This window comes from Heptranchias perlo, unplaced genomic scaffold (genome assembly GCF_035084215.1).
Source record: "Heptranchias perlo isolate sHepPer1 unplaced genomic scaffold, sHepPer1.hap1 HAP1_SCAFFOLD_50, whole genome shotgun sequence".
NCBI lineage: Eukaryota > Metazoa > Chordata > Chondrichthyes > Hexanchiformes > Hexanchidae > Heptranchias > Heptranchias perlo.
Genome location: NW_027139516.1, coordinates 2,841,744 through 2,865,549, shown reverse-complemented (window position 1 = coordinate 2,865,549; position 23,806 = coordinate 2,841,744). Strand labels below are relative to the sequence as shown.

Genomic DNA, 23,806 nt, shown 5'->3' with positions numbered 1-23,806 from the left:
GTAATTATTTAACTTTACTCAATGACTGATGTGAGCTGTGGTAAAATGTATTTCCAGCTGGTCAAGTATTGCAGGTATCGACTGTCTCTTCAGTCCGATATCAGGTGAAGAATTACTGGCTGGTGTGGAATTTCCATTGATTGGGGGTTGGCGACATCTACTGGGCGGAAACAGGAACTGCAACAGAGCGAGAAAGGATCCGTCAGAAACCAGTGAAAATGAAGAACAAAATCCAACAGCCTGCAGTGTCTGTTCAGGATCTGATGTTTGGGAACTATTTTATTGTGGATTATTTTCAGCGATGGTGGTATAGTGGTGAGCATAGCTGCCTTCCAAGCAGTTGACCCGGGTTCGATTCCCGGCCATCGCAATTAAGTGTTCTTATTAGTTTATTTCCATCAGAACCTCTTAAGTTTGCAATCGAATTTGATGCAGTTCGGTTGGATTATGTTTCCAAAACATTATCGGGTGTAATTATAGTAAAATGTTTGCAACCTTCATTTATTTTCCCAAAGAAGGAAAAGAGGAAAAACATGCTGGAAATACTGAGTTGTCAAGGGTCCAATGAGAGTGAGGAAGGGAAATGATATGTTCGCCTTTATTGTCAGGGTGTTGGAATATAAGAGTGAGGAGGTCTTGCTGCAATTGTAGTATGAGGAGATATTGTGTAAAATTGGACAATATTCGGTGGAGTTTAGAAGAATGAGAGGTGATCGCATTGAAATGTATAAAATTCTTAGACGGCTTGAAAGGGTAGATGCTGAGAGTCTGATTCCCCTGGCTGGAGAGTCACGAACTGGAGCTCATAGTCTCAAGATAAGGGGTCGGCCATTTAGGACCGACATGAGGAAACATTTCTTCACTCAAATGATTGTGAATCTTTGGAATTCTCTACACCCCAGAGGGCTGTGGATGCTCAGTCGTTGAGTTATATTGAAAGCTGAGATCGATAGATTTTTGGACTCTTGGGGAATCAAGGGAAATGGGGATCGGGCGGGAAAGTGGCGTTGAGATCGAAGATCAGCCATGATCTTATTGAATGGCGGAGCAGGCTCGATGGGACATATGGCCTATTCTGCTGCTTTTCTTATGTTCTTATGTAAAGAGCTTTATTTCCAAGTGTGCTGACGACAATAATTTCGGTAGCACAGTAAACATTGTAGATGGGAGCAGACATTTGCAAAGGGACATTGATAGATTAAGTGAGTGGGTGAAACTGTGGCAGATGGAGTTCAACGTGGGGAAGTGTGAGGTTATCCCTTTGGACCATAAAACGATAGATCAGTGTATTTTCTAAATGGCAAGAAGCTAGGAACTGTGGGGGAGGATAGAGATTTAGGGGGTCCAATACAGAAATCACTAAAAGTGATCACGAATTCACGAAAACAATGTTAAAATGGAGATTAAATTTTGATCTTTATCTCAAGGGAATTGGAAAAAAAGCAGTGGAAGTTATGTCACCGTTATACAGAGCTCTGGTTAGGCATCATTTAGAGTTCCGTGCTCAGTTCTGGGCACCGCACTCTCTCTAATGGCTTGGAATGAGAAGGGGTTTTTCATTAAAGGAAGCTCACTGAAGTACAGGGTTTTTGAAGAGTTATGATCAGAAATGGGAGCGGAGCTCATTTCCTGCTTCACACTGTTACAACGCATTGAGGAGAACAGCATCAATGAAGATAAAGGGAATGAAATGAAATGTGTCACACAGTTACATCTCGCTGCTCTGTCTGACCATTTTAGTCGCTACTTCCCTGCAGAGGGATTTGAAAATTTTAAGGAAAAGCGTTGGGTGAAAGATCCTTTTGCTTTGGGAAATCCTGAATCAATAATGAGGCTAAACTTGATGCCTGAGCAAGAAAACGAGCCGGTGCGACTCACCTGTGAACACATTGAAAACACGCCACAAGTCATTCAGATTGTCATCTTTTTGGATCAGTGCTTTCAAAGAATATCCTCTGTTATGATTCGTGTTCTGTTGTTTCTGCCGTTCACAACAACCTACCTGTGCGAAATGGGATTTTCGACTTTGACAAGGTTAAAAACAAGAGAAAGAAACTCAACAGCGCACCTGATATGCGTGAAGCACTTTCATCCTGTGATCCAGATTGGAACGAGATCATGACCAACTGACAGACCCACCCCTCACATTAAGGAAGTGAAACTCAACCTGATCTTCTTTTACTGTATTTATACTGTATTTAAAATGTTTTTCAAGCAACGGCGATGTCTAATTTTAATTATTACTTGAAGTGAATTGAAGAGCGAGCATGGACTGACCTTTATTGGGATTTGACGAAAACTCCAGTCTGAAGTTATTATTGTTTGGGGTCTTGGGGGAAGTGTTTTTCTTCCACTGGGTCACGAGAAAAATAGTTTGATAAACTCTGTTCTACATTGTACGGTCAGTGTCTGTTCAGCAAACCCGCTCTGAATTCCTCAGTCTGTATTTCCAGAAACGGTCTGTGGGTGACGCGGGCAATAGAACATTGACCCACAACCTGCGACTAATGGCGTCCGGAGAGCCCACAATCCAACGCGCCGCAGAAACACCTCTATCTCTCCAAGGCGCTGATTTATCCGGCCGGCTGCCCTTGCCGCGCCTGCGCGCTGCGCCCCTTCGAATGGAGATAGACCGTATTCTACCGCGCGCGACATTCTGGGTAAGGTCATCCGCCATTGTAAACCCATCTCGCTGATAATTCTGTGATGGGGTTTAGAAGGACGAGGTTCATCCAATCAAAAGCAAAATAATGCGGATGCTGGAAATGTGAAATATAAAGAGAAAATGCTGGAAATCCTCAGCAAGTGGAGAAAATCATCCTCAGGTTTCTGGTTGGAACTAGCAAACGTGCTTTTGGACGAAGCAGAAATTAGCTCAAGGCCGTTCTCCTAACTTTACAGACAGCCTACAGCTTAACATGTTGGTGCTGAGGCACAGGAAACCTCTTTTCCTTTCTCAAACCTAAAAGCTTTCTGTGTCTGCCCGAACACGGCTGTTTTGCTCGAGCACTTGCCTCTGCTCACCAGCAGGGAGTGCCTTTGAGTAACAACACGACAAACCGCTTTCAGGACAAAAAGTCTTCCATCAGTCAACCAGACAGACAGGGCTCTCGCTGCTCCCTCAAGCTGGAGGCGGCTGTTCCTTCCCGGTGACCTCGTCTGCCTTCCGCAGGCTCGGGCTCTTCTCAGCATCATTCACGATTACTGGGGCTTCCCGTTCACCGATTGGAGCAAAGTATTGATTGTATTCAGGGAGGGGCTAACCCAAGGCAAGATTTCTCTGCTGGTCATGGAGCTGCTTGGAGGCGAGTTCAAAGCAGCTACTGTGAAGGGCAGGTACCGAGTAAATCTCCGTCAGGCCCACGTGACTGCACGAGTCGGGGTGTTTAAAACGGTGAACAATCAAGAAACATAAGGATCTTTGCTGCTTCCCTTCGATCGCTCAGCTGGTAGAACAGAGGACTATAGTGGAAAACAATGGAGAATCACCCTTAGGTTGCAGGTTGAATTCCGTCTCCAAGTAGCGAATGTGATTTTGGAATAAGCAGCATTTTGATCAAGGCCGCTTCCTGTGGCTTCCCGTTCTGCTGTTGCTCAATACCGTGGATTGGAGCAAAGTATTGAATATATTCAGGGAGGGGGCAATTCGTGGCGCTGCCTGGAGGCGAGTGTGAAGTGATTATTGTGAAGCGTAATTTAGCGCCCGGAGTTAGCTGAAATGGAAGAACGCTCACTTAGCATGTGAGAAGCAATGGAATCGATCCTCGTATTCTCCACTCAATTATTTACCTCAGGTAATTGTCCCGAAACAAAAATGGTGCCAGTTTTCAGCAAATCCAGAACCCACATGAATCCTCAGCTTCGATAAAGAGAGGTCAATAGGCAGGAAACCTTTCGGTGTGCTGCAGTGAGCAAAAGTTTTTGATTTTGTTGTTTCGCAAAGATGGAAAGATGAAGTGAGACATGGAAAAAAGCTTCACAGGTCCTGATATCTTTTCTGTGGATTGAACTCAGGATTTACAAAGTTAATAAAACTAATGCACTCCCTGCTGTGTGAAGTGCGCACGAATGGTGGAGACTGCCAGGCAGCACTGCCAATTAGTTCAGTTTGCAAGCTATCTTAAGTCATAAAGTAATGGACAGTTTGCAAAAACAATCCAGTCAGGGAGGAGTTGACCAGACAATCTTCTGGTTTGTCAATAGACACGATATCCACTGCTCCACTGGTCGAGGGTGTGCAGAGAAAGTAAGAGCTCACACTCCCACAGCGCTGCGGTATGAGCAGGAAACGAGTCAGTCTCGGTCATGCACATGTGACTCCACGAGTCCGGGAGTGTCAAAAGGCGCACAGTGAACATTTACCAAAGAGAGCAATCTTGGCTGCTTCCCTTCGATCGTTCAGCTCGTACAGCGGAGGACTGCAATACAATTAACAGAGAAAAGTCATCCTTAGGTTTCTGGTTGGAACTAGCGAACGTGCTTTTGGAGTAAGCAGAAATTAGCTCAAGGCCGTTTTCTTTACTTTACAGACAGCCTACAGCTTAACATGTTGGCGCTGAGGCACAGGAGACCTCCTTTCCTTTCTTCAACCTGAAAGCTTTTTGTGTCTGCCCGAAAACGGCTGTTTTGCTCTAGCATTTGCCTCTGCTCACCAGCAGGGAGTGCCTTTGAGTAACAACACGTCAAACCGCACTCACTTTCAGGCAAATCAGCCTTCGATCGGTCAGTCAGACAGACAGACAGACAGAGGTCTCGCTGTTTCCTCAAGCTCGGGCTGCTGTTCTTTTCCGATGACCTCGTCTGCCTTCCGCAGCCTCGGGCTCTTCTCGGCATCATTCACGATTACTGTGCTTTCCCGTTCTGCGGTTGCTCACTTGCGATTACTCGATACCGCGGATTGGAACAAAGTATTGAAAAAATTCAGGGAGGTGGCAATTCGTGGCGCTGTTTGGAGGCGAGTGTGAAGCGACTATCGTGAAGGGCAATTGGTCTCTCTAAGCAGCGGAATTAGCTCTAATGGTAAAGCGTTCGATTAGCATGCGAGAAGTAGCGGGATCGAGGCCCGCATTCTCCTTTCACTTTTTTACCTTGGGGAATTGTCCCGAAACAAAAATGGTGTCAGTTTTCAGCAAATCCAGAACCCACGTCAATCCTCAGCTTCGATGAATAGAGGTCAAGTAGCAGTAAATCTTTTGGTGTGCTGCAGCAAGCAAAAGTTTTTGATTTTAGTGTTTAGCAAAGATGGAAAGATGAAGTGAGACATGGAAAAAAGCTTCATAGGCCCTGATATCTTTTCTGTGGATTGAACTCAGGATTTACAAAGTTAATAAAACTAATATATTCCCTGCTGTGTGAAAAGCGCAGCAACGGTGGAGAATGCCAGGCAGCACTGCCAATTAGGTTAGTTTGCAAGCTATCTAAAGTCATAAAGTGATGGACAGTTGGCAAAAAACAATCCAGTCAGCTCGGAGTTGTCCAGACAATCTTCTGATTTGTCATTAGACACGATATCCACTGCTCCACGGTGTGCAGAGAAAGTAGCAGCTCCCACTGCCACAGCGCTGCGGTCTGAGCATGAAATGAGTCAGTCTCGGTCATGCACACGTGACTCCACGAGTCCGGGAGTGTCAAAAGGCGCACAGTGAATATTTACCAAAGAGAGCAATCCTGGCTGCTTCCCTTCGTAAAGCGGAGGACTGGAATACAATTATCAGATAAAAGTCATCCTTAGGTTTTTGGTTGGAACTAGCGAACGTGCTTTTGGAGTAAGCAGAAATTAGCTCAAGGCCGTTTTCTTTACTTACAGACAGCCTACAGTTTAACATGTTGGCGCTGAGGCACAGGAGACCTCCTTTCCTTTCGAAAACCTGAAAGCTTTTTGTGTCTGCCCGAAAACGGCTGTTTTGCTCGAGCACTTGCCTCTGCTCACCAGCAGGGAGTGCCTTTGAGTAACAACACGTCAAACCGCACTCACTTTCAGGCAAATCAGCCTTCGATCGGTCAGTCAGACAGACAGACAGACAGAGCTCTCGCTGTTTCCTCAAGCTCGGGCTGCTGTTCTTTTCCGATGACCTCGTCTGCCTTCCGCAGGCTCGGACTCTTCTCGGCATCATTCACGATTACTGTGCCTTCCCGTTCTGCGGTTGCTCACTTGCTAATACTCGACACCGCGGATTGGAACAAAGAATTGAAAAAATTCAGGGAGGTGGCAATTCGTGGCGCTGTTTGGAGGCGAGTGTTAAGCGACTATTGTGAAGGGCAAGTGGACTCGCTAAGTAGGGGAATTAGCTGAAATGGTAGAGCGCTCGCTTTGCATGCGAGAAGTAGCGGGATCGATGCCCGCATTCTCCACTCACTTTTTTACCTTGAGGAATTGTCCCGAAACAATAACGGTGTCAGTTTTCAGCAAATCCAGAACCCACGTCAATCCTCAGCTTCGATAAATCGAGATCAATGAGCAGCAAATCTTTAGGTGTGCTGCAGTCAGCAAAAGTTTTTTATTTTGGTGTTTAGCAAAGATGGAAAGATGAAGTGAGACATGGAAAAAAGCTTCACAGGTCCTGATATCTTTTCTGTGGATTGAACTCAGGATTTACAAAGTTAATAAAACTAATGCACTCCCTGCTGTGTGAAAAGCGCACGAACGGTGGAGACTGCCAGGCAGCACTGCCAATTAGGTTAGTTTGCAAGCTATCTAAAGTCATAAAGTGATGGACAGTTGGCAAAAAACAATCCAGTCAGCTAGGAGTTGTCCGGACAATCTTCTGACTTGTCATGAGACACGATATCCACTGCTCCACTGGTCTCGGGTGTGCAGAGAGAGTAGCAGCTCACACTTCCACAGCGGTGCGATATGAGCAGAAACCGAGTCAGTCTCGGTCATGCACATGTGACTCCACTCCATGTGAGTCCGGGAGTTTCAAAAGGCGCACAGTGAACATTTACCAAAGAGAGCAATCTTTGCTGCTTCCCTTCGATCGTTCAGCTGGTGCAGCGGAGGACTGCAATACAATTAACAGATCAAAGTCATCCTTAGATTTCTGGTTGGAACGAGCGAACGTGCTTTTGGAGTGAGCAGAAATTAGCCCAAGGCCGTTTTCTTTACTTTACAGACAGCCGACAGCTTAACATGTTGGCGCTGAGGCACAGGAGACCTCCTTTGGTTTCTTGAACCAGAAAACTTTTTGTGTCTGCCCGAAAACGGCTGTTTTGCTCGAGCACTTGCCTCTGCTCACCAGCAGGGCGTACCTTTGAATAACAACACGTCAAACCGCACTCACTTTCAGGCAAATAAGCCTTCCATCAGTCAGTCAGACCGACAGGCAGACAGAGCTCTCGCTGTTCCCTCAAGCTCGGGCGGCTGTTCTTTTCAGATGACCTCGTCTGCGTTCCGCAGGCTCGGGCTCTTCTCGACATCATTCACGATTACTGTGCCTTCCCGTTCAGCGGTTGCTCACTTGCGAATACTCGATACCGCGGATTGGAGCACAGTCGTGAAAAAATTCAGGGAGGTGGCAATCCGTGGCGCTGCTTGCAGGCGAGTGTCAAGCGACTATTGTGATCGGAAATTAAGACCACCAAGCAGGGGAATTAGCTCAAATGGTAGAGCGCTCGCTTAGCATGCGAGAAGTAGCGGGATCGATGCCCGCATTCTCCACCCAATTTTTACCTTGGGGAATTGTCCCGAAACTAAAATGGTGTCAGTTTTCAGCAAATCCAGAACCCACGTCAATCCTCAGCTTCGACAAATAGAGATCAAGGAGCAGCAAATCTTTCGGTGTGCTGCAGTCAGCAAAAGTTTTTGATTTTGGTGTTTAGCAAAGATGGAAAGATGAAGTGAGACATGGAAAAAAGCTTCACAAGTTCTGATATCTTTTCTGTGGATTGAACTCAGGATTTACAAAGTTAATAAAACTAATGCACTCCCTGCTGTGTGAAAAGCGCACGAACGGTGGAGACTGCCAGGCAGCATTACCAATAAGGTAAGTTTGCAAGCTATCTATAGTCATAAAGTAATGGACAGTTGGCAAAAACAATCCAGTCAGGTAGGAGTTGTCCAGACAATCTTCTGATTTGTCATTAGACACGAAATCCACTGCTCCACTGGTCTCGGGTGTGCAGAGAAAGTAGCAGCTCACACTGCCACAGCGCTGCGGTCTGAGCAGGAAATGAGTCAGTCTCGGTCATGCACACGTGACTCCACGAGTCCGGGAGTGTCAAAAGGCGCACAGTGAATATTGACCAAAGAGAGCAATCTTGGCTGCTTCCCTTCGATCCTTCAGCTAGAACAGCGGAGGACTGCAATACAATTATCAGATAAAAGTCATCCTTAGGTTTTTAGTTGGAACTAGCGAACGTGCTTTTGGAGTAAGCAGAAATTAGCTCAAGGCCGTTTTCTTTACTTTACAGACAGCCGACAGCTTAACATGTTGGCGCTGAGGCACAGGAGACCTCCTTTCCTTTCTTCAACCTGAAAGCTTTTTGTGTCTGCCCGAAAACGGCTGTTTTGCTCTAGCATTTGCCTCTGCTCACCAGCAAGGAGTGCCTTTGAGCAACAACACGTCAAACCGCACTCACTTTCAGGCAAATCAGCCTTCCATCGGTCAGTCAGACAGACAGAGCTCTCGCTGTTCCCTCAAGCTCGGGCGGCTGTTCTTTTCAGATGACCTCGTCTGCGTTCCGCAGGCTCGGGCTCTTCTCGACATCATTCACGATTACTGTGCCTTCCCGTTCAGCGGTTTCTCACTTGCGAATACTCGATACCGCGGATTGGAACAAAGTATTGAAAAAATTCAGGGAGGTGTCAATTCGTGGCGCTGTTTGGAGGCGAGTGTGAAGCGACTATTGTGAAGGGCAAGTGGACTCGCTAAGCAGGGGAATTAGCTCAAATGGTAGAGCGCTCGCTTTGCATGCGAGCAGTAGCGGGATCGATGCCCGCATTTTCCACTCACTTTTTTACCTTGGGGAATTGTCCCGAAACAAAAATGGTGTCAGTTTTCAGCAAATCCAGAACCCGCGTCAATCCTCAGCTTCGATGAATAGAGGTCAAGGAGCAGTAAATCTTTTGGTGTGCTGCTGTAAGCAAAAGTTTTTGATTTTAGTGTTTAGCAAAGATGGAAAGATGAAGTGAGACATGGAAAAAAGCTTCTCAGGCCCTGATATATTTTCTGTGGATTGAACTCAGGATTTACAAAGTTAATAAAACTAATATACTCCCTGCTGTGTGAAAAGCGCACGAACGGTGGAAACTGCCAGGCAGCACTGCCAATTAGGTTAGTTTGCAAGCTATCTAAAGTCATAAAGTGATGGACAGTTGGCAAAAAACAATCCAGTCAGCTAGGAGTTGTCCAGACAATCTTCTGATTTGTCATTAGACACGATATCCACTGCTGCACGGTGTGCAGAGAAAGTAGCAGCTCACACTGCCACAGCGCTGCGGTCTGAGCAGGAAATGAGTCAATCTCGGTCATGCACACGTGACTCCACGAGTCCGGGAGTGTCAAAAGGCGCACAGTGAATATTGACCAAAGAGAGCAATCTTGGCTGCTTCCCTTCGGACAGCGGAGGACTGCAATACAATTATCAGATAAAAGTCATCCTTAGGTTTTTGGTTGGAACTAGCGAACGTGCTTTTGGAGTAAGCAGAAATTAGCTCAAGGCCGTTTTCTTTACTTTACAGACAGCCTACAGCTTAACATGTTGGCGCTGAGGCACAGGAGACCTCCTTTCCTTTCTTCAAGCTGAAAGCTTTTTGTGTCTGCCCGAAAACGGCTGTTTTGCTCGAGCACTTGCCTCTGCTCACCAGCAGGGCGTACCTTTGAATAACAACACGTCAAACCGCACTCACTTTCAGGCAAATCAGCCTTCCATCAGTCAGACAGACCGACAGACAGACAGAGCTCTCGCTGTTTCCTCAAGCTCGGGCTGCTGTTCTTTTCCGATGACCTCGTCTGCGTTCCGCAGGCTCGGGCTCTTCTCGGCATCATTTACGATTACTGTGCCTTCCCGTTCTGCGGTTGCTCACTTGCGAATACTCGATACCGCAGATTGGAACAAAGTATTGAAAAAATTCAGGGAGGTGGCAATTCGTGGCGCTGTTTGGAGGCGAGTGTGAAGCGACTATTGTGAAGGGCAAGTGGACTCGCTAAGTAGGGGAATTAGCTCAAATAGTAGAGCGCTCGCTTAGCAATGCTAGAAGTGGCGGGATCGATGCCCGCATTCTCCACTCACTTTTTTTACCTTGGGGAATTGTCCCGAAACAAAAATGGTGTCAGTTTTCAGCAAATCCAGAACCCACGTCAATCCTCATCTTCGATAAAGAGAGGTCAAGGGGTAATAAATCTTTTGGTGTGCTGCAGTCAGCAAAAGTTTTTGATTTTGGTGTTTAACAAAGATGGAAAGATGAAGTGAGACATGGAAAAAAGCTTCAAAGGTCCTGATATCTTTTCTGTGGACTGAAATCAGGATTTACAAAGCTAACAAAACGAATGCACTCACTGCTTTGTGAAAAGAGCACGAACGGTGGAGACTGCCAGGCAGAACTGCCAATTAGGTCATTTCCAAGCTGTCTGAAGTCATAAAGTAATGGACGGTTTGCAAAAACAATCCAGTCAGGTCGGATTAGACCAGACAATCTTCTGATTTGTCATTAGACACTATATCCACTGCTCCTCGGTGTGCAGAGAAAGTAGCAGCTCACACTGCCACAGCGCTGCGGTCTGAGCAGGAAATGAGTCAGTCTCGGTCATGCACACGTGACTCCACGAGTCCGGGAGTTTCAAAAGGCACACAGTGAACATTTACCAAAGAGAGCAATCTTGGCTGCTTCCCTTCGATCGTTCAGCTAGCACAGCGGAGGACTGCAATACAATTAACAGATAAAAGTCATCCTTAGATTTCTGGTTGGAACTAGCGAACGTGCTTTTGGAGTGAGCAGAAATTAGCTCAAGGCCGTTTTCTTTACTTTACAGACAGCCGACAGCTTAACATGTTGGCGCTGAGGCACAGGAGACCTCCTTTCGTTTCTTGAACCAGAAAGCTTTTTGTGTCTGCCCGAAAACGGCTGTTTTGCTCGAGCACTTGCCTCTGCTCACCAGCAGGGCGTACCTTTGAGTAACAACACGTCAAACCGCACTCACTTTCAGGCAAATAAGCCTTCCATCAGTCAGTCAGACCGACAGGCAGACAGAGCTCTCGCTGTTCCCTCAAGCTCGGGCGGCTGTTCTTTTCAGATGACCTCGTCTGCGTTCCGCAGGCACGGGCTCTTCTCGACATCATTCACGATTACTGTGCCTTCCCGTTCAGCGGTTGCTCACTTGCGAATACTCGATACCGCGGATTGGAGCACAGTCGTGAAAAAATTCAGGGAGGTGGCAATCCGTGGCGCTGCTTGCAGGCGAGTGTAAAGCGACTATTGTGATGGGAAATTGAGCCCACCAAGCAGGGGAATTAGCTCAAATGGTAGAGCGCTCGCTTAGCATGCGAGACGTAGCGGGATCGATGCCCGCATTCTCCACCCATTTTTTACCTTGGGGAATTGTCCCGAAACAAAAATGGTGTCAGTTTTCAGCAAATCCAGAACCCACGTCAATCCTCAGCTTCGACAAAGAGAGATCAAGGAGCAACAAATCTTTTGGTGTGCTGCAGTAAGCAAAAGTTTTTTATTTTGGTGTTTAGCAAAGATGGAAAGATGAAGTGAGACATGGAAAAAAGCTTCATGGGTCCTGATCTCTTTTTTGTGGATTGAACTCAGGATTTACAAAGTGAATAAACCTTATGCATTTCCTGTTGTGTTAAAAGCGCACGAACGGTGGAGACTGCCAGGCAGCACTTCCAATTAGGTCAGTTTGCAAGCTATCAAAAGTCATCAGGTCATGGACAGTTCGCAAAAACAATGCAGTCAGGTTGGAGTTGACCAGACAATGTTCTGATTTGTCATTAGACACGGTATCCACTGCTGCATTCGCCTCGGGTGTGCAGAGAAAGTAACAGCTCACACTGCCACAACGATGCGCTGTGAGCAGGAACCGAGTCAGTCTCGGTCATGCACACGTGACTCCACGAGTCCTGGAGTGTCAAAAGGCACACAGTGAACATTCACCAAACAGAGCAATCTTGGCTGCTTCCCTTCGATCGTTCAGCTGGTGCAGCGTAGGACTGTAATAGTATTAACAGATAAAAGTCATCCTTAGTTTTCTGGTTGGAACGAGCGAACGTGCTTTTGGAGTAAGCAGAAATTAGCTCAAGGCCGTTTTCTTTATTTTACAGACAGCCAAAAGCTTAACATGTTGGCGCTGAGGCACAGGAGACCTCCTTTCCTTTCTGAAACCAAAAGCTTTTTGTGCCTGCCCGAAAACGGCTGTTTTGCTCGAGCACTTGCCTCTGCTCATCAGCAGGGCGTACCTTTGAATAACAACACGTCAAACCGCACTCACTTGCAGGCAAATTAGCCTTCCATCAGTCAGTCAGACCGACAGACAGACAGAGCTCTCGCTGTTTCCTCAAGCTCGGGCTGCTGTTCTTGTCCGATGACCTCGTCTGCGTTCCGCAGGCTCGGGCTCTTCTCGGCATCATTCACGATTACTGTGCCTTCCCGTTCTGCTGTTGCTCACTTGCTAATACTCGATACCGCGGATTGGAGCAAAGTGTTGAAAAAATTCAGGGAGGTGGCAATTCGTGGCGCTGTCTGGAGGCGAGTGTGAAGCGACTATTGTGAAGGGCAATTGGACTCGTCAAGCAGTGGAATTAGCTCGAATGGTAGAGCGCTCGCTTAGCATGCGAGAAGTAGCGGGATCGATGCCCGCATTCTCCATTCACTTTTTTACCTTGGGGAATTGACCCGAAACAAAAATGGTGTCAGTTTTCAGCAAATCCAGAACTCACGTCAATCCTCAGCTTCGATAAAGAGAGGTCAAGGAGCAGCAAATATTTTGGCGTGCTGCAGTCAGCAAAAGTTTTTGATTTTCGTGTTTCGCAAAGATGGAAAGATGAAGTGAGACATGGAAAAACGCTTCACAGGTCCTCGTCTCTTTTTTGTGGATTGAACTCAGGATTTACAAAGTTAATAAAAATAAAGCACTCCCTGCTGTGTGAAAAGCGCACGAACGGTGGAGACTGCCAGGCAACACTGCCAATTAGGTTAGTTTGCAAGCTATCTAAAGTCATAAAGTAATGGACAGTTGGCAAAAACAATCCAGTCCGGTAGGAGTTGTCCAGACAATCTTCTGATTTGTCATTAGACACGATATCCACTGCTCCACTGGCCGAGGGTGTGCAGAGAAAGTAGCAGCTCATACTGCCACAGCGCTGCGGTCTGAGCAGGAAATGAGTCACGTGAATCCTGAGCTTCGATGAACAGAGGTCAAGGGGCAGTAAATCTTTTGGTGTGCTGCAGTCAGCAAAAGTTTTTGATTTTGGTGTTTCGCAAAGATGGAAAGATAAAGTGAGACATGGAAAAAAGCTTCACGGGTCCTGGTATCTTTTCTTTGGATTGAACTCAGGATTTACAAAGTGAATAAAACTAATGCATTTCCTGCTCTGTTAAGAGTGCACGAACGGTGGAGACTTCCAGGCAGCACTTCCAATTAGGGCAATTTGCAAGCTATTAAAAGTCATAAAGTAATGGACAGTTTGCAAAAACAATCCAGTCAGGTTGGAGTTGACCAGACAATCTTCTGATTTGTCATAAGACACGGTATCCACTGCTACATTCGCCTCTCGGGTGTGCAGAGAAAGTAACAGCTCACACTCCCACAACGATGCGCGATGAGCAGGAACCGAGTCAGTCTCGGTCATGCACACGTGACTCCACGAGTCCGGGAGTGTCAAAAGGCGCACAGTGAACATTTACCAAAGAGAGCAATCTTTGCTGCTTCCCTTCGATCGTTCAGCTGGTACAGCGGAGGACTGTAATACAATTAACAGATAAAAGTCATCCTTAGGATTCTGGTTGGAACGAGCGAACGTGCTTTTGGAGTGAGCAGATATTAGCTCAAAGCCGTTTTCTTTACTTTACAGACAGCCTACAGCTTAACATGTTGGCGCTGAGGCAGGAGACCTCCGTTCCTTTCTTCAACCTGAAAGCTTTGTGCTTCTGCCCGAAAACGTCTGTTTTGCTGGAGCACTTGCCTCTGCTCACCAGCAGGGCAAGTGCACCTTTGAGTCACAACACGTCAAACCGCACTGACTTTATTACGAACAGAAGACAAACACACGTCTTCGTTCAAAAACCACCCTGCAGGTGGACACATAGTGAGATAAACACAGGGCAGAGATGCAGACAGTTTCCGGAAACATCGGGAAGTAGACAAGAGAAATAGATTGAGCGCTTTGTTATCAGAAAATTGTCTGAACCTCCACGGTCAATAAAAGGGTTTTTGTTGGTCGGTTTCCCATTGAACCTGATAATTCGGGAGAACTTGGTGGATGTTTGGTTTGGTTCCCTTGACCCCACCAGCGGAAAAGGCTTGTCGATCCCACCCGACAACTCGTTTCTAAAGCCACTCTGTCCAAAGCAAATGTATCCTTCCAGATTAAAAGGGAATAAAACTTGAAAAGAGCGTCACTGTGGATCAGTTTTCTCTCACTCAAAGTAAACTGTTTAATGAAGTAAAAGATGCAGCTTCCAAAGAATCAGGGAACAGCCACTGTCTCCCTTTTTGGCAGGAGAAGAAAATCGATGTGGATGTTGCTGGAGACCAAGTTCCAACATAATGTTCCTGACCGGAATCGAACTGGGGACTTTTTGCGTGTAAAGCAGACGTGATAACCGCTACACTACGGAAATGGATAATATTTCACTAAACAATGGGCAACTGAATGGTGTTCTCTCTCTGCTCGCAGTTGGAATGTGTTGTTTCAAGTGCAGCAAGAGATACAGACAGTGGCTGTTCCCCCTTTGCTTTAAAAACTCTCAGGGTAGTGGGTTTGAGCCCACGTTGGGCGAGTACGGTTTTAAACTTTTATGCTGCTTCCACCGGTGAGCCCCAGCTCTGACACTTCCCCCACCCCGCTCTGTCTCACCGCGCACGATGGGGCCGCGCCCGGGCTGAATCTCTCCATTTAGGTTTCCGCCCTTGTCGCAGCATGAAATGGTCCTTATCAAAGTCACAAATGATACCCTATGTGACGACCACCATGATAAACTATCCCTCCTCATCCTTCTCAAATACAATATCTCACCGTGCTGTTATGCTGTTAGACTGGTTTCCTCTCTCTGCTCTTATTTGGAATGTGTTGCTTTTCCGACTGATAAAACTTTGTATCATCGTATTATGTTAGTCCACAAGAGGAGATCATTCGGCCCGTCGTGCCTGTGCTGGGTCAAACGCACATTTTCGTTCAAAATTCGTTCAGGAATAGATTGAGTGCTTTGTTATCAGAAAATTGACTCAACCCCCACAGTCCACAGATTTCCACCTCGCTATCAACCACACGGCCTATTTTTGTGTCACCCGCAAATTTCTTCATCATGCCCCCTCCGTTTAACTCCAAATCGTTAATGTATACCACAAAAAGCAAAGGACCAAGTACCGAGCCCTGCGGCACCCCACTGGCAACAGCCTTCCAGCCGCAAAAACACCCATCGACCATTACCCTTTGCTTCCTGCCACTGAGCTAATTTTGGATCCAACAAGCCACATTCCCTTGGATCCCATGGGCCTTTAAATTTTCGACCAATCTGCCATTTGGGAATTTTTCAAAAGCCTTGCTAAAATCCATGTAGACGACATCAATTGCGCGATCCTCATCGATCCTCCTTGTCACCTCCTCGAAAAATTCAATCAGGTGAGTCAGACACGACCTCCCCTGAACAAATCCATGCTGACTGTCCTTGATGAGCCCGTGCCTTTCGAAGTGACAGTTTATCCGAGCCCTCAGAAATTATTCCAATAATTTGAAATGGAGTCTTTCTCCTGGTTGCTGCAATAACAGACAAGGCGATTAAAGTAACCATGCCCGGCTAGCTCAGTCGGTAGAGCATGAGATTCTTAATCTCAGGGTCGTGGGTTCGAGTCCCACGTTGGGCGAGTGCGATTTTCAACTTTTATGCTCAATTCACTGACCAACAGTGCAAAAATAATGCAGAATGGAACATGCATTCGGTCGTCAGGATGGCCGAGCGGTCTAAGGCGCTGCGTTCAGGTCGTAGTCTCTTCTGGAGGCGTGGGTTCGAATCCCACTTCTGACATTGCTTACTTTTACAAAGACGTGAAAATATTTTATTGGTGGATTGGGCTGCAGCTGATTTTTCGACCAAGTTGAGTTGCTCCTCCCACAAAAGCAACTGGCTTTGTGATGGAAATGTGACTTGAGAAGTTTCAAACGGTGAAATGTTTGACATATTAATGACCTGGACAAAGAAATAGAACAGCAGTTGGAAACATTTAAAACGGTGATCAATAGAGTCCAGGAGAAATATATCCCACTGAAAAGCAAGAACAAACTAGCCAGAAATGACACACCAGGGATGAATGAAGAAATCAGGGTAAAATTGAAACTAAAGAAAAAGGCCCACACTGGACAATAAAGGAGAGAGGGGAATGTGAAAAGACGGGGAAAGAAGTCTAAAGAATTATTGGAAAGGCAAAAAGGAATATAAAAAACAGCAAATTATTCGAGACACAACAACAGCCAAAGAAAGTTTCGGATAGGAATCGGGTCACTTAGCGATACACACGGCAAACTCACAGGCAATGACAGCGAAATGGCAGAAATATTAAATAATCACTTTGCTTCAGTATTTACCAGGGAGACTGGTATTGTAGGCATGGCAGTAGAAGAAGAGATCAAAAAATATGTAAAGACATTTAAGATGGAAAGCGGGGAGATAATTGATAAACTAATCAAACCCAGAGAGGAAATTTCCTGTTCGGAGCATAACCAGTTTCAAACCGCTCAGCCACGCTAATTTCCGTATTACTGTTCAGGAGCTCATTTCACAGGGACACGATTACTGCGCTCCATTTAGGGAGGCTCAGTGAAAGGCGGAAATTGATCTATTAATCGAATCATAGAATAAGACAGCGCTATTCGGATACCATTCGCCCCATCGTGCCTGTGCCAGCTCTCTGAAAGAGCTGTCCAGTTAGTCCCACTCGCCTGCTGTTTCTCCATTGCCCTGAAAATGTTTCCATCCAAGCGTTTATCCAATTCCCTTTTGAAAACTGTGAGTTAAGAAAAACAATATTGAAAGGGGTGCTGGGGTCTCTGCAGCGTCGATGTAGAGTGTGTGATGATTGAAGTTATCAAGATGGTTGCTTTACACATGGTATGTTGTGCAATCATCCTGAAATATTATCAATATCCAATACAAATTGAATTGCAAACCTGACGGACAAACACTGGAAAACAAGTCACGAGTGAACGCAAATCATCTGGGACCCGTTTTCAGCCTCACCGCACTTTAAGTAAAGTGAAATAACTTTGCATTGAAAAGATTTGGAACTTGCATCTGTGCCTTTATCTGTTCCATTTCTTAAAGTTGCTGGCGTCTGAAGATGTGCACGCCTCTGCTCCCTCTATTGAACAAGAAAGGAGATGTTTGACGATGACGGGACCTGTTGGTTATGAGCTCATCCTTTCCATTGAGTGGGTTCGCGTTTTTTAAACGGCGTCAGCTTTCGCCCAGCGGTGAACTTCACAACAAACAAGTTCATCGCCGTCTCACCGCGGGCACTGACTGACATGTTTATTGTTACTTCTTTCAGACCAAAATGAATAGTGACCGTGATTTTAAATTTGCACTAAGTGATTTTTAGATAGTCGCCTTTCAATGTTTCAAAGGTGACTCCTAATTTATGATTGTCCGGCCATTTCACCAGCCGTGTTGAAAACAAAACATGTCTCTGCTTTTCGCGTCTTTTTTCGAAAGGCAAAAGATATATTTCCCGTGGCCTCAAAAGGATGGACAAGTACATTACAGAAAGCTGAAACAAATTCACCGAGCTTAAATCGTCTGACCACGTTAAAGGCAATGTTTTCAGATATATATGCAAGTCGTTGCTGTCTGTTTCTGTGGTTCTCTTTCTTCTGTGCGTCCATCTGCAGGTCGATTTTGAATCAATACCAGTGTTCGTGTCAGTTTGTTGCATGAAATAAATGAGGGTATCAGGCGCTCCCCTCCCTGGCACTGGGTCGGTACTGAGTCAGGTTTTAGGCCAAACACCTGTTTCTTTTCTGTGAAAAAGCAATTAAAACCTTCATTCGGGAATTATCCAGTCTCATGTGAGCGGTGAAAGAAACAGTGACCCCGATGTGATGTGAACACCCAGACTTTTGATCTGGAGTCAGACCTTTGCACCACGCACTCTGAAGACAGGATCCAGGATGTTATTATATACATGAATGTTTCTCAAACACCGTTTCATTTATCCCACCTTGGTTGAACAGATAGGGCTTATCAAATTTCCGCCAGGTCCCACCGGGTGTGGAACACTGTTGGAAGCAGCCTTCACCCCCAATATCACGGGTCTTTCATCGCCTGCTCTCAGCGGGCTGCAAGTTATGGACTTTGTTCACATTTAATCAGCAGTGTGAATCGTTAAATATTTACTCATTTTTAATGGGAACAAGGTTTCCGCCCGGTTTCGAACTGGGGACCTTTCGCGTGTTCGGCGAACGTGATAACCACGACAGGACGGAAACCTGAAGCTTGCAGTCCCGTGTTCGGGACAGAACGCCTCAGCCAAGCTGATTTCACAGGGATACATTCACTGCGCTGTATTTCGGAAGGCTGCAGAGAAGGATCGGTGGCGATGGTCAGGCAGGGAATCCCAGAGCATCGCGCCCACACAAACATTTCACTGTTTTTCATGTGCCTGATATCCGACCGCAGTTTGAACTGTAGCGAATCAGGCATGCTCAGATGACATTGTTCACAGAGTGTTTTCTTGTCGCCAAATCACACATTCGAAAACTTGAAACGAGATTACGAGATCGGAGCCATTTAAAGTGCTCCCAGTTACTGCAGATCAGGAATTAAAACCTGGCACCGGCTTCAGGACTATCAGAATGAGGCAATGAATCCGAAAGTGGGAAGAAAAAGGTGCAATTTTCGTTCCTGGCTGGGCTCAAACCACCAAAGCTTTTGATTAACAACCGAACGCGCTAACCGATTGCGCCACAGAGACCACCCAATGCACGTGTTTGCAAGATGCACTAAAGCAGCGTGTCACCTAGCCAAAGTTACAAGTTGCAGCCACAGAAATGCAATTGACAACTATCAGTGTTACTTTTCCAGAAACAAAGGATGGGACATTGTTTGTGGAAACATGGAAACGATCTGGTCTCACTCACAGCATCGATATCACCGACAACCAGCTCTCCTGCAACCGGCGCTCCCACCGGTGTTTTGTCTGTCACTCAGCAGCACTGTGGGAGAACCTTCGCCACACTGACTGCAGCGGTTCAAGGAGGCGGCTCACCACCACCTTCTCAAGGGCAATAAGGGATGGGCAATAAATGCCGGCCTCGCCAGCGACACCCACATCCCATGAACAAATAAAGAAAAAGTATTCTAAGCGTCCTGACGCTGATGTCAGGTTTTGATCACTGATCTGCAGTAACTGGGAGCGCTTGAAATGGCTCCGACCTCTTAATTTCATCCACAACATCAGAGTAACTGTTCCAGGAGGACATGCCGACTCATCTGCGTCTTGGCCGCCTGTCTGGTCAGTCTTTTATTCGCCTCCAATTCCGTTTCCCAAAGCGTATCTATAGATTCACAAAGCTGTTTGTCATTTCGGTTCCTTTCGATTTGTCCAGCTCCCGACTGGCAATAATTTGCAAACCTGGTTGCAACCCTCCGCCTTCCATCGTGTCCAGGGATGGGTTATGTGGAGAGACTGGAGAAGCTGGGATTGTTCTCCTTCGAGCAAAATAAGGTTAAGGGGAGATTTAAGAGAGGTATTCAAAATTATGAGGGGATTTTGATGGAATGGATGGGGAGAAGCTGTTTCCATTGGCAGGAGGGTCGATAACCAGAGGACACAGCCTGCATTTGTCGAGCGCCTTTAACGTAGTAAAACGTCACAAGGTGCTTCACGGGAGCGTTATTGAACAAAATTTGACACTAAGCCACATAAGGAGATATTGGGACAGGTGACCAAAGCTTAGTCGAAGAGGTAGGTTTTAAGGTATGTGTTGAAGGAGAGAGATGCGGAGAGGTTTAAGGAGGCATTTCCAGAGCTTAGGTCCAAGGTAGCTGATGGCACAGCCGCCAATGGTGGAGCGATTTAAATCGGGGATGCGCAAGAGGCCAGAATTGGAGGAGCACAGATTTTTTTTATTCGTTCATGGGGTGTGGGTGTCGCTGGCAAGGCCAGAATTTATTGCCCAAACCTAATTGCCCTTGAGAAGGTGGTGGTGAGCCGTCTTCTTGAACCGCTGCAGTCCGTGTGGTGAAGGTTCTCCCTCAGTGTTGTTAGGTAGGGAGTTCCAGGATCCAACGGCGATGAAGGAACGGCCGATATATTTCCAAGTCGGGATGGTGTGTGACTTGGAGGGGAACGTGCAGGTGGTGTTATTCCCATGTACTTGCTGCCTTTGTCCTTCTAGGTGGTTGAGGTCACGGGTTTGTGAGGTGCTGTACAAGAAGGCAATCGAGTAACAAGTCGAGCAATGTATTCCGCTCAATCATTGATCATTCCATTCAGATCTTCTGCTTTTCAGCTGCACTTCCCCCCAAACATTGCAAATAATTTTGCTCAGTATTTGTTTCGCTTGTTTAATATTTTGTTCTCCGGCTTAGCTAGATTAATATTTCATTTCAATTATCAATGACAGGGAGCAATGAACAATGAACTAGTGAGCAAAGTTTCGTTTATTATTAAAAAGCAGTGATTCCGAAATTATCCAGGCTGATATGAATGGTATAAGAAGTAGTGATTTCGACATGATTTAAATACGCAGCCTTCAGAATCCAGAGTCAGACGCGCTACCGTTTCACCACGAGGTCTACTGATGGCATAGATTATATATATATATATATTATATATACTTATTATATACTTAAATATATATGTTTGATGCAGTGTTCCCTTGTGGTTGGGAATAGTTCATTGCACAATAATAATTCAAGTCTGTGAGACATTTAATGTTTTTTTTAATCGCCATTAATACGTTCTGTTGCACACTGAAGGAAATGCTAACTTGTTTGCCAAGTGACAATTAAAACGTCAATAAATCTTTGTGTTTTGTATGTCATGAACTTTTATCCCTTCCCGTTTTACATACTGTATTTTAGGAGTCTGCTTAAAAGTGTTTTGTGCTTATTGTACCAGGAATCTGGTGTAGCCGTTGTTAAATTTAAAAAGGTTTGTCGCCCCTTTCATGCATGAACAAACTCGACCCTGGAGGTTTATGGGGAGCAAGTCCCAACAACATGCTTCCCTCCGAGGTTAAATCGGGGACTTTCTGCGTGTAACTGGTGAACATGATAACCGCTGCACTATGGAAATGAGAAACTTTTCGTTCTTAGCTCTGAAGGAAGTGTCTCGGGAAAACATGAACTGTTGACTCTCTTTGCACTGACTCTTTTCACGAATATTTCATCGATCGAAACTGTCCAAGTCACAGGGAAAAAATGTCAAAGTCATTAAACTCCCGAATTACCCCCAAAATCTATCAATCTCAGTTTTGAAATTTCCAATTGACCCCCAGCCTCAACTGCTTTTTGAGGGAGAGAGTTCCAGAATTCCACTCCCCTTTGTGTGAAGAAGTGCTTCCTGACATCAACCCTGAACGGCCCAGCTCTAATTTTAAGGTTATGCCCCCTTGTTCTGGACTCTCCCCACCAGAGGAAATAGTCTCTATCTGCCCTGTCAAATCCTTCAATGATCCAAACACCTCAATTAGATCACCCCTTAATATTCTGCACTCAAGGGAATGCAAGTCTGGTCTTTGCAACCTGTCCTCATAATTGCTTATCAAGGATAGCCAACAAAAAGGGTTTTACGACGGCTGGCTCTTGAATGCATTGGTTTTTGTCAACGGGCTCGTTGGTCCAGGTGTATGATTCTCGCTTCGGGGTTGTCTATCCAAATATGTGAGAGGTCCCGGGTTCAAATCCCGGACGAGCCCTTATTTTACTCTTCAACTTCCAAAGACAGAAAAGTACCCAAATCACCCCACATGAGTGAAACAATTCCAATGTTTCATACTATTACAAAACACAACTGCCCAACGTGGTTCTGATGAAAGTTCATTGACCTGAAACATTAACTCTGTTTCTCTCTCCACAGATTCTGCCTGACCTGCTGAGGGTTTCCAGAATTTTCTATGTCATCAGAGTATCACTTCCCTCATGACCTGACGACACTCCTTCACCAGATGCAGCCTTGTGGTGCAAACAGGCTCCTTCCGCACAGCCAGGTGTTCTGCTTTAGGCATTAATTATAACTATAACTTTTGAACTTGTTTGTTAAAACATATGGCCTTGCCCATTGACCAGAGAGCAGAATGGTGTTTATCTCTCCCCAGTGCAGCCCTTTCCCGCTTCGTCAGCTTGGAATGATACGTAGCTATCATACATATCTCACACCTCTCCTGCTTCCCTGTGAAGCTGGTAAGACGAATAGCACACAATGCTGTCTGACACACATACACAACAGCTCTGAATGATTTAAAGGCCTTGTTATGATTGTCAGAGAATTGTTTATATCAAAAGGATAATTAAACTTATGAGTATTATGATATCAGCTCCGATCCAAGAGTTTCTGGACTTCAGAATCTACTCGTCTCTATATTAAACATATGCATGCATATAAAATAAGCAAATCTGTCTTATGATTGTAGTTTTATTCTCCCAACAGAGATTTATACTTCCTTACTTAAGAGGCAAAAGGTAAAGGTTAATATTAATTCAATATAAAGACTAACTCTTTCCTTACAATACAGATACCCCAAACTAATATAACACCTCAAACTGATAGAGCTTCTCAAATTAAAACAGTACCTCAAACGAATACGGTACCTCAAGCTAATACAATACCTGAAACGGATAGAGAATCTGAAACTAATATAATACCTCAAGCTAATACATCATCTCAATCTAATAAAGTACCTCAAACTAATACAGTACCTCAATCAAATACAACACCTTAAACTAATACAGTACCTCAAACGGATACAGAACCTGAAACATAAATTAATACCTCAAACTAATACAGCATCTCAATCCAATACAGTATCTCAAAGCAATAAAGTACCTCAAACAAATACAACAGCTTAATCCAATACAGCACCTCAAACTGATGCAGAATCTGAAATTAATATTTTTTTTTATTCGTTAATGGGATGTGGTTGTCGCTGGCGAGGCCGGTATTTATTGCCCATCCCTAATTACCCTTGAGAAGGTGGTGGTGAGCCGCCTTGTTGAACCGCTGCAATCCGTGTGACGAATGCTCTCCCGCAGTGCTAATAAGTAACAGACAAAGCAGCGATTAGCGCGCCGGTTGCAGGAGAGCTGGTTGGCGGTGATATCGATGCTGTGAGCGAGATCAGAGCGTTTCCATGTTTCCACAAACAATGTTCCTTCCTTTATTTCTGGAAAAGTAACACTGATAATGGACAACGACATTTCTGTGGCTGCAACATGAAACTTTGGCCAGGTGACACGCTGCTTTCGTGTATCTTGCAAGAAACCACACCGGTTGGTCTCTGTGGCGCAATCGGTTAGCGCGTTCGGCTGTTAACCGTAAAGGCTGATGGTTCGAGCAAGAAAACATTCAATGAACAATATCATCTGAGCATGCCATTCGCAATAGTTTAAACTGCGGTCGGATAACAGGTACATGAAAAACAGTGA

At 45.5% G+C, this 23,806-nt stretch overlaps 4 non-coding genes across 4 annotated transcripts; all 4 read left to right on the top strand.

Moving 5' to 3' along the window:
* Nucleotides 1-298: 298 nt before the first annotated feature.
* trnag-ucc (transfer RNA glycine (anticodon UCC)) lies at nt 299-370 on the top strand. The gene has a single exon. It is a non-coding gene; the product is annotated as a tRNA-Gly (tRNA).
* An 11,072-nt stretch (nt 371-11,442) lies between these two features.
* Nucleotides 11,443-11,515, top strand: trnaa-agc (transfer RNA alanine (anticodon AGC)). The gene has a single exon. It is a non-coding gene; the product is annotated as a tRNA-Ala (tRNA).
* A 4,440-nt stretch (nt 11,516-15,955) lies between these two features.
* On the top strand, nt 15,956-16,028 carry trnak-cuu (transfer RNA lysine (anticodon CUU)). Its single transcript has one exon. It is a non-coding gene; the product is annotated as a tRNA-Lys (tRNA).
* Nucleotides 16,029-16,106: 78 nt separating this feature from the next.
* Nucleotides 16,107-16,189, top strand: trnal-cag (transfer RNA leucine (anticodon CAG)). Its single transcript has one exon. It is a non-coding gene; the product is annotated as a tRNA-Leu (tRNA).
* The last annotated feature ends 7,617 nt before the right edge of the window (nt 16,190-23,806 follow it).